Source organism: Staurois parvus, unplaced genomic scaffold (genome assembly GCF_062004578.1).
Source record: "Staurois parvus isolate SC_StPar_1 unplaced genomic scaffold, SC_StPar_1.0 ptg000095l, whole genome shotgun sequence".
NCBI lineage: Eukaryota > Metazoa > Chordata > Amphibia > Anura > Ranidae > Staurois > Staurois parvus.
In genome coordinates, this window is record NW_028317891.1 from 490,906 (window position 1) to 502,500 (window position 11,595).

The 11,595-nt window shown below is 46.9% G+C and overlaps 1 long non-coding RNA gene and 1 pseudogene across 1 annotated transcript in view; both read right to left on the reverse strand.

Annotated features, from left to right (window-relative positions):
* The window catches only part of LOC149468041 (uncharacterized), a 1,444,035-nt gene that overhangs the window by 106,352 nt on the left and 1,326,088 nt on the right, over positions 1-11,595 (reverse strand). The window lies entirely within an intron of this gene.
* Positions 1,826-1,946, reverse strand: LOC149468042 (U2 spliceosomal RNA; annotated as a pseudogene).

An 11,595-nucleotide genomic window follows, 5' to 3' on the forward strand; every position in this document is an offset into this window, starting at 1 on the left:
CTGCTATCAGTAAATGCTGTTTCCATGAAGGGGTGTATTTGGTCACCAACAATGGTTAGGTAGGTGGTATGTCTCAAGTAACATCCACATGAATGGCAGGACCCACGTTTTCCCACCAGAACATCGCCCAAAGCCTCACACTGCCTCCACCGGCTTGCCTTCTTCCCATACTGCATCCTGGTGCCACCTCTTCCCCAGGTAGGTGACGCACACACACCCGGCCATCCATATGATGTAAAATAATCGTGATCCATCAGAGCAGGCCACCTTCTTCCATTTCTCCGTGGTCCAGTTCCGATGCTCACATCCCCATTGTAGGTGCTTGAGCACCCTGACCGGTCTGCGGCTACACAGCCCCATACACAACAAGCTGCGATGTTCATTTTGTTCTGTTTTCAACAAATCAACTTCAGGAACAATATGTTCACTTGCTGCCTAATACTGTAAATCCCACTGAGATGCCACTGTAACCAATGCTATTCACATAACCTTTCAGTGGTCACAAAGTTATGGAGGTGCGAAAAAACGAAACCCTGTAGGTGAACAAAACACATGCAAGTGCAAAACACCAACACAAAAAAGTGTACTCGGGGTGCGCTTCTGTCCACCCCCCAAAGAGGTCCTCTACCCTGCTCCGTTGGGGCGCAAGGATCCTGACAGGGACAAAGAGTTTCCAACATGGTCCACCTAGCCAAAAGGCCTGGCGGACCGCTTTCCTTCTGGCTAACCGAAGCAGACCACCAAGTATTAGGTCAGGGAGCTCTCCCGAAGACAGATCCCCCAGGAACAGGGGAGGAAGGAACCTAAGGGCCACACATTCTCCCTGTAGACTTCAGGGCAGGCCCAAGGACCCACACCCTCCATCCAAGTGAGAAAATAAAACACACATTGTGACAGGAGTCACTTTGGGTGGGGGGCCCATGGAACACAGCCCCATTTAGAGAGGTGGGGAGACCCCTGTCTCAGCTCCCCATATCCCTCGTATGTGTAAGTCACCCTGTGCCTGTTAGGGGTCCTGATCCTGTTAGGGGTGCAGGGTGGAATGTCCTGCTATTATGTAGACATGTATAGGTGGGGGTTGTTCATTGTTTAATGCCATGTTGTTGTCCCATTGTTCTATTGTGTGTCTTGCTTGGGAGCAAACTATTATGGGATGTATGTATTTGTGTATTGGCTTGGTGGGGGGTGTCTGCTGATGTGTCTCTTGTTAGTAATTGTATTGCCCCGCCCTGTGTCTTGTATCTGTGTTAAAATAAAGCAGTCTATCTCCTGGAATCCTTCAAGTCTGGTGCTGTCTCGTCTTGTATGGTCAGCGGTGGTGTCCGTGGATCTGTGTTTGGACAGGGAAGCGGGAGTCTAACGGAAATACCCTAGTGCAGTCGGGGTCCGGTTCCGTTACACACATAATAAACAGGTATCAAAACAGTGGAGGAAAAAATAAGTAAAGTGGCCATGCAATAAATCACTGGCTAGGCCTGAGGCCTGTAGCAAAAAAATTGCCCTGGACTTAGCCTAAAGGCCTAGCCCTAACAGGAGCAGTGCAGACAAAGTATTTGGAACAGTGACCATGTGCACTTTTCACACGTGGGATCCCATCCCCATTGGTTACTAAGAGTACCCCTGGGGTGACCACTCCCAGGGGGCACTGCTTCGCAGACTTTCTGCCTCCCTGGCTTCTGGCCAGACAAGGTAGACCCATTTGAATCAGGAGGAACTGGGCCCATCTGGTTTTCTTGGGGGAATTACTCCTGTGCCCTAACTGCCTGTGTGCGCCCCGTTTTCTCTTCCAGCTGGTACTAACCTCCAGAGCCCCCCATCATACCAGCAGGGGTACTGTACAGCCAGCCATCCTCACCAAAAGGCAAGAATGATGGTGGAGCACCCCTACTGGACACTGATAAGACCAGATACTACACTTGATCTTAGCCAAAAGGCCGAGAAGCGATATTGGTGTCATTGAGCCTGCAGAGGCAATAAACTTCAGTACATTCTTTGGACACCCTGAGTTGTGTGCAGTCTGTACTCATGTGACACCACGTATTGAGAGCCACCGGACAAATATCCACAACAGAATGAGTGAAATTCAAAGTTTTCAAATCTCCAGGACTAGAGATGTGAAAACTTTTTATGCGTCATGCCTTTTTTTTTATAGGGGGAGACTGGTTGTTAAATACAAAACTCTGCCCTAAGATGCACCAAAAATGCATGTGAATGCCTTTTTCATGTGCTCCTATTGAAATCTATGGGGCCAACAGTGCATTATGCTGCACCAAAAGAAGAATCTGCACCAGGGGCGGACTGACCATTTGGAAACTCGGGCACTGCCCGAGGGCCCGGGTCAGTAGTGGGCTCCATGGGATGCCCCTGGTACCTTTTTCATAGGCTTTTTGGAGTTTGGGCAAGGACACAGGGGCCCCATGGACTGGGATGCCGTCTCAGAAATCACACAATCATGTAAATCATGGTGCCTGTTACAATATAGCAGTCTGATCACTGGGACAGGGAAGACTGAGGAAATGGTTCCTCCTGCCTGCAGCAGACTGATTACATCATCTCAGCCTAGGTGAAGTCACTGGACTAGACCTTAAGGATAGCATAAAGATGGAGCTTTTTTTTTTATTGTACTTTTATCCTAGGTTGTGGCATGCCATACATTTATAATGCAGAAAGTCAAACAACTGAGAGCTCCACTATAAGGCAGGTCATGGTGATTCTCTACGCAATGCAGGCAGATCATGGCAGGTGGGAGGGGCCGGCAGGGTGCTGTACATAGCTTCCTGAAATCATCATAGCACCAGGGGCGGACTGATCATTTGGAAACTCGGGCACTGCCCGAGGGCCCGGGGTCAGTAGGGGGCCCCATGAGATGTCCCTGGTACCTTTTTCATAGGCTTTTTTGAGTTTGGGCAAGGACACAGGGGCCCCATGATCCCCTATTGCCCGGGGGCCCCATGAGTTGTCAGTCCGCCCCTGATCTGCACATATGCAAAAACTGGGCTACACCATGTTGCATAGATGTGAACAAACACCACACAGAATAATGTGAATTCCACTCTTGTGCATTGCAGCACTTACATTGTTTCATTCTCTTTGTGAACTACGTATCTCCTCCCCTCTAGGAAGAGGAGGAGAGGGGGGCTTTTTGTATTCCTGTACTTGGTTGACAACATGTACTTCCATAGATACAGTACCGTGAGGTTGTCATTCAAGGACAGGAAGTGTATTGCAAACAGGATCATTAGCTGAAAATAAAGGGGAAAAAAAAGAAATCAAATGAATCCACCACATCCAAGGAATGGTCAAATGCAATATATTATATATATTTTTTCTTGGGTTTTGATACACTTTTAACTCATTTACCACCCCGCATAATAGGTCATTCCCTAATGACCTGGCTAAGAAAGACCCTCCTTCCCTCTTCGAGATGAAAAGAAACAAAATTGCCCACGAAGACTCCTGGGATGTATAACATCATGTTGCCCCAGGCCAAAACCCAGTAAGTAACTGAAGAAATGTACTGTGAAAGAACATAGTTTAAAACTAATAAACAGTATATTATACCTTCTTATATATTTACTAATGCTAGCAGCATAAGGATTAAAAATAGTTCATGTTGATTGGAAAAGTTTAGTTCCGCTTTACCCAATATACCCATATAATACACCGTTCTTAAAAAGGTCCATATTATAAAGTTGAGTGCAACTGAAAAGTCTGCTACGCTACACAGTACATCCAGAATTTGTAATTGTGCCTAAGTAGTACATTGGAATAATGTAGCTTTTGCCTCCTGAAAATTAGCAGTGCATTTTCTATGCCTTGGCGCTCCTGTGCCTTAAGTGCCGCAGGTATATATCTGCAGTTCGAGATCATCTAAGGCAGAGGTTTCCAAACTTTCTAAACCAGTTTACTCTCCTTCAGACTTTAGGGGGGCCAGACTGTGGGCAGCAGGAGTAGAAAATGTCCTGGGGTCACTAAGAGTAAAGAGTGCCCCATTATTGGTATCAGTGGGAGTAAAGAGTGCCCCATGTTAGGTATCGGTGGGAGGAAATGGTGCCCCATTTTAGGTATCAGTGGGAGCAAAGCGTGCCCTATCTTAAGTATCATGGAAGTAAAGAGTGCCCTATCTTAGGTATTAGTGGGAGTAAAGAGTGCCCCATCATTGGTATCAGTGGGAGGAATAGTGCCCCATCGTTGGTATCAGTGGGAGGAATAGTGCCCCATCATTGGTGTCAGTGGGAAGAATAGTGTCCCATCATTGGTATCAGTGGGAAGAATAGTGTCCCATCATTGGTGTCAGTGGGAGGAATAGTGCCTCATCATTGGTATCAGTGGTAGGAATAGTGCCCCATCATTGGTATCAGTGGGGGGAATAGTGCCCCATCATTGGTATCAGTGGGAGGAATAGTGCCCCTCATTGGTGTCAGTGGGAGGAATAGTGCCCCATCATTGGTATCAGTGGGAGGAATAGTGCCCCATCATTGGTATCAGTGGGAGGAATAGTGTCCCTCATTGGTGTCAGTGGGAGGAATAGTGCCCCATCATTAGTATCAGTGGGAGGAATAGTGCCCCATCATTAGTGTCAGTGGGAGGAATAGTGCCCCATCATTGGTGTCAGTGTGAGTAAAGAGTGCCCTATCATTGGTATCAGTGGGAGTAAAGAGTGCCCTTTCATTGATGACAATGGGAGTAAAAAGTGTCCCATCTTTGATATCGGTGGGAGTAAAGAGTGCCTTATCATTAGTATCAATGGGAGTAAAGAGTGCCTAATTATTGGTATCAATTGTAGAAAAGAATGCCCTATCATTGGTATCAGTGTGAGTAAAGAGTGCCCCATCATTGGTATCAGTGGGAGTAAAGAGTGCCCTTTCATTGATGATAATGGGATTAAAGAGTGTCCCATCTTTGATATCGGTGGGAGTAAAGAGTGCCTTATCATTGGTATCAATGGGAGTAAAGAATGCCCCATCTTTGGGTATTAAGGGGAAGGAATAGTGCCCTATCTTTGGTACCTGTGGGAGTAAAGAATGCCCTATAATTAGTATCAATGGGAGTAAAGAGTGCCCCATCTTTTGGTATTAGGGGGAGGAATAGTCCCCCAAGGACCAGAAAAAGGCAAGCAAAGGGCCACATCCAGTCCTTGGGCCACAGTTTAGAGACCCCTGATCTAAGGCAATACTGCGTCTGAAAGCAAGCCCTACCAGATTCAGAGTGAAATTTATTTATGTTACTCCTGTGCTGCTCACTGTTCTCCTTGATGGAGAGGAAGCTGTTCCTGAGGACCTGCAGTGCAAGGATCTCCCCACTTTTTCTTCATTTATTCTGTAGATATAAAGCTTCTTCAACCCATTCTGCTTCTTCTTAAACTTTCAATATTCCAGTCATCAGGCTGGCTGCTTTGACATGAAGAAGCAAAGCCCTGCTCCTGTACCTAGAGGGCCGCTTCTACACAGAGACACAGTGCAGACAAAGGCATGGTAACTCAGTAATGGAGAATTGATCAGCAGCACGGAGACCCCAAGCAATGCAAATGGCTACTCTTTGTCCTCTGCCCTTTTGGGGTACCCAAAAGCTTCCACAATTCAGGTCTTCTTTAGCATATGGTCCTACAAGAGATTCTTGACAGGGGAATACTGCGCTGGCATCACATGGTCCTGTTTAATACATCTCAAGATTCTGTTTGCTCTTGCAGTAGATGCTTGGCACTGAGTGTTGCAGCTTAGCTTAATGTTAATAAGTATTCCCTAATTCTTCGGCAGTTCTGTTTTTGCCAACACTATTCCATTCAGCATTTATCTGTCATGGGGCCAGTTTAGTTTGAAAAAGTGGTTAGTAGATGTCTTCAAAGCAAGCATCTGGTTTTTTCCTATTACTTTTTAAATAATTTATCCCAATATACCATAAAATATATTACGAATTATGTTCCTGCTTGTCAATGCTGCAGAGCAAACGTGAAACATGTATGTCCGAGAAAAAACACAGTTTCCCATTACAGGCCTTACCAGTCCCAATGGGCATTTCCACATACTGTAAAGAATATGTGGGGACTGTCAGGAATGGACTCAGCACTGGTGGTGGGACTCACCTGCCGTGTGGGCTGCAGTTCCAGGGCTGACCAGCGGGTGCTCTCAGCAGCCAGAAGCTCACTCCTGTAGTCAGCCAACACCTGGGGCTGATTGCAGGAGGTGTATTTAAGGAATGACCAGGCCTGTGATCAGGGCCTTGGTGTATGTTTCCCATGAGCCCCTGTACCTGGTATCCTGTGTTCCTGCCTCGTTGCTGACCCTGCTTTGATCCTGACCTCTGCTGACCGTCTCCTGTTGAACCCCTGGCTTGCCTGACCATCATTCTGCCTGATCCTCGGTACCGCGCTGCCCGCTACCTGCTGAACCTGGCTTGTGACCCTGACCATTCTCTGCTTGCTCCTCCTGTACCACGCTGCCCGCACGATACCGACCCGGCCTGTCTGACTACGCTTACTTCACCCGACGATCCATCCCGCACGGATCACCTTTAGTAAGTCTGCCTGCCTCTTCCCATCAGACTCCGTTCCTGCACTCCCCTGACAGAACTCTCTACCCCAGCTGGACGCACTCCGGGGTCGAGACCTGGTTCCAGTCTGCACCAAGTCCATCCCCACCATCAGGGGCCCTGGTGAATAGCAGGCTGGGACTTAGACCCCGCGCCCTGAGGAAATCCATGCTGTGGGCTGCTAGAGACACTGTCGGGCGGCACCTGACAGTACCTTGCGGCCTGCCTGACCATTCCACCTCTCCAGCCTGACTACGCCTGTGTTCCTGAAGCCTGCTGCTTCCCTGTGTCAGTCCACACATTTCTGGTCATACCCGGATCCCTAACAGGGACTACTTGCCTGGGAGCATGCAGTAATGTGAGTGATTGGGTTTATTACATATTTGAGAAAGGTCTAACAGGGTTGTGAAGGATCTCATTTATCTATCTCATGGTACATTGAAGAGACAAAACAACCTCTTAACATATGAATGGCCCAACAAAAGGGAAACATCTACAGGTCAAGACTCTCAAAAGTCTTCCTACATCTTAAGGAAAAGGGTCATTCTTCAAGGACAATGAGGTGCACATTTTGGACAGGGAGGACAACTGATTCACAAGAAGCATGAAAAAGGCCATCCATGTCAAACTGGAACAACCATCAGTGCGGCCTTCAACATTATTTGTTTTCCACATATAATGCCATTTTAACATCTCTACAGCAGCAGTTTAACAACAATCCACATCTTCAGCCACCGAGTATCAAGAAAATATTAACACCTACACAGAATTCCTGACACCAAGGATGGAATTATGTAACTAAAATTTTCCTGGTGACATGCACTAATGTGAGTGATTGGGTTTATTACACATTTAGGGTTGTGATGGATCTTGTTTATCTATGTCATGGTACTCTGTATCTATACATCGTAGAGACAAAACAACTTCTTCACAAACGGGGCGGACTGACAACTCATGGGGCCCCCGGGCAATAGGGGATCGTGGAGCCCCTGTGTCCTTGCCCAAACTCAAAAAGCCTATGAAAAAGGTACCAGGGGCATCTCATGGGGCCCCCTACTGACCTCGGGCAGTGCCCGAGTTTCCAAATGGTCAGTCCGCCCCTGTTCACAAATGAATGGCCCAACAGAAGGGCAACGTCTACAGGTCAAGACTCTGAAGTATCTCTACATCTTAAGGAAAAGGGTCATTCTTTTAGGACGGTGGGGTGCACAAGTGATACAGGGAGGACCACTGGTTCACAAGAGCTGTGAAAGAGTTCATCTATGTCAAAGTAAAACAACCATCCCTGAACAGCGGTGGGGCCTTCAACACCATTCATCTTCCACATATAATGCCATTTTAACATCTCTACCACAGCAATTTGACAACAATCCACATCTTCAGCCACCATGTATCAGGAAAATATTAACACCTACATCAAGGATGGAATTGTGCAAATAAAATTTGCCTGGTAGCATGCACTAATGTGAGTGATTGGGTTTACTACACATTTGAGAAGGGTTGGGTAGGGTTGTGAGGGATCTCATTTATCTATTTCAGGGGTGTCAAACTGGCGACCCTCCAGCTGTTGCCAAGCTAAAAGTCCCATAAAGCATTGCAAGGTTGACAGTTACAAGCATAACTCCCAAAGGCATGATGGGACTTGTAGTTTCGCAGCAGCTGGAAGGCCGCTAGTTGACATCTATGTCATGGTACACTGCATATGCACATTGTAGAGACAAAACCATCTCTTCACATATGAATGGCCCAACAGAAGGGCAACATCTTTAGGTCAAGATTCCAGAGTCTTCCTACATGTTATGGAAAAGGGTCATTGGGTCCATCTACGTCAAACTGAAACAACCATTCCTTAACAGAGGTGGGGCTTTCAACACCAGTCCTCTTCCACATATAATGCCATTTTAGCAATGGAGATTTGACAATTCACATCTTCAGCCACTAGGTATTAAGAAAATATAAAAGTGGAAGTTCAGCCAAAACCTCACTAACGGTAAACCTACTCCCAGCCCATTCTAAGCCTAATCTATCTAACCCTGTAAAGAAAGGATTGCTATACTTACCTATTCTGAAGCCGCTCTGGTCCAGTCTTTAGAGGCAGCTTCTGTGTAGAGAGAGAAAGTCAACAACGACCGGGAAAAGAAGAGGAGATGATGTTACACATAGACTTACTGTGGGGCAACCATTGTTGGCTGCCTCTGCTCGCCACAAAAGCCACCGCTGACAGCTCAGCCTGGGATCCGACCAGGGCGGCTTCAGAATAGGCAAGTATAATGATCTCTCCTCTACAGGGTTAGATAGATTAGGCTTAGAGTGGGGCTGGGAGTAGGTTTAGCGATAGTGAGGTTTTGGCTGAACTTCCACCTAAACACCTACAAGGAATTCCTGACATCAAGAATTATTATTATTATTATACAGTATTTATAAAGCGCCGATAGTTTGCTCAGCGCTGTACATTACAAAGGGGGACAGAACATGTGACAGAACAATACCAATACAATGCAAAACATGAGGGGATCGAGGGCCCTGCTCCTTGGAGCTTACAACCTAGGAGGGAGGGGATAGTGGTACAGGAGGAGAAAGATGTGGGGGATGGAGTGGTAGGAAGAGTGGAGGAGGTCGGCAAGTTAGCAGGGGGTGGGGTAGGCTTCCCGGAAGAGATGGGTTTTCAGGGTGCGCCTAAAGGAGAGGAGAGTAGGTGATAATCTGATGGGTTGGGGCAGGGAGTTCCAGAGGATGGGTGACACCCTGGAGAAGTCCTGGAGGTGGGCATGAGAGGAGGAGACCAGGGAACTAGAGAGAAGGAGGTCTTGTGAGGAGTGGAGTGTGCGTGTTGGGTGGTACTTGGATATTAGGTCAGTGATGTAGTTCGGGGCAGTATGGTGGACGGCTTTGTACGTCAGTGTTAGGATTTTGAATTTGATCCGTTGCGCAATCGGAAGCCAGTGGAGGGATTGGCAGAGGGGGGTGGCGGAGATGGAGCGGTTGGAAAGGTGAATGAGTCTGGCAGCCGTATTCAGGATGGACTGAAGCGGGGATAGCCAGCGGCGAGGCAGGCCAGTGAGGAGGGAGTTGCAATAGTCGAGTCGTGATATGATGAGGGAGTGGATGAGCTGTTTAGTGGTTTCTGGGGTTAGGAACGTGCGGATTTTGGCGATGTTGCGGAGGTGGAGTCTGCATGAGTTTGTTAAAGATTGGACTTGGGGCTGGAAGGATAGGGTGGAGTCCAGAATGACACCAAGTACTCTGGCCTGCGGGGCGGGTTTGATGGTGGCATTGTTGGATGTGATGGAGAAGTCAGTGGGGGGTGGGGTCCAGGCTGGGAGGAAAACAAGAAACTCGGTCTTGGAGAGGTTCAGTTTAAGGAAGTGGAGCGACATCCAGTCTGATATGTCGCTCAGTAGGTGTGTGATTCGGGCAGAGACTGAGGGGGTGAGGTGGGGGGTTGAGATATAGATTTGTGTGTCGTCGGCATAGAGGTGGTAGTTGAAGCCGTGAGAGTGTATGAGTTGGCCCAAGGAGGAGGTGTAGATGGAGAAGAGAAGGGGCCCGAGGACAGAGCCTTGAGGGACCCCAACAGAGAGGGGGAGTGAGGGGGAGGTGGTAGCATTATAGGTAAAATATATATGGAACTAAAACGGGGGGTTCTACAACTTTCACACCTTTCATCCTGGTCATGGAAATCAACATCTGCCATGATACATTCCATGGTGACTGAATGAAGGTGTCTGTACTACCTGTGTGGATGTAACTGTTGGGGTATCGATCTGATTATTTCGAACAGAAGAAGTGGCTTGGAAAAGCTATGAGATGTCTTTGACCTTACAGAACAAGCCTAGCTGAATGTAAACAACCACTACTAGATGTTGGAGAATAGCTCTCTATTTGTCACTTCATGTTTCTACAACTGCCCTACTTTTTGAGGTATAGTCCATATTTGAACCCAAAGCCCTTTGTTCCTCCATAATCCTTTTTTTTTTAAGTGTATCTCTTGACAAAACCTTTTTTTTTTACATTTTGGATAGAGTGGATAGACCCTTTGATGTCACACCCATCAAGACCAAAGGTGGTGGTGGTGGTGGTGGTGGTGGGCGTTTAGTAAGGTTAGTATAAATGTAACTTTTTTCTTTCCAGGTACATTTTACACCTACTAACATTGGGTGATTTGTAAAGGGTGAGGGGGCATGGCAATCTGATTGTTGCATTTTACATTGAAGTCCACTTTAACAGAGAAATGTTGTTTTCCCATTTGTTTGTTTGTTTGTTTGTTTGCCGAGGTTAAACAGACACATTTCTGCAATGTTCAGGGACATTTTGTTGTTTAGTTGTAAACAAATAAGGGACAAAAGAAATGTCATTCTTCAAAAGAATGGCTTTGGTCACAAAAAAACATGAAACCCACCTGGTCTGCGAGGGGTCAGTCATAGGAATCGCACACTTTCTACTTAATCTGGTATTGTGTCATTCTGAATGGGATGACATTTGTAGCCTACTGTGAAGTGGCGGCAGGGTGCAGATCCCTCCAACAGTGTAGAGGTTAACAGGCCACGATCGTCTCTCCGGCTGTCTTACGTTTTATGCCGTTTTGTATAGCTGACGCGTACATACACTCCCACGTGTACATGAGGACCATGTGCTTTGTCCAAGGAAACCCAATACAAATGTATACAATTCACTCCGCAGAACTGAACCCCGGGGAATCTAGAGCTTATAGTCTGATACTCAGCTATTTATAACGCCTGCTCGAGTTAAGCTCCAGCTTGATGTTTGGTGTATGTGAGGGGCTTTCCACTAGAAGGAAACATAGCCATCAGAAGTATTAGCCCGGGTTCACGCTGACACAGCATGTGGTTCACATAGGAACCGCACCGCATTACTGTGCAAATCACATACGATTTCTGTGCGGTGCAATTTGAGCCATACATTTTGTATGGACCATTAGTGATAGGACCATTAATGATAGGATCATCACTGATTGGACCATCAGTGATAGGACCATTAATGATAGGATTATCAATGATAGGGCCAATAATGATAGGACCATTAATGATAGGATCATCACTGATAGGA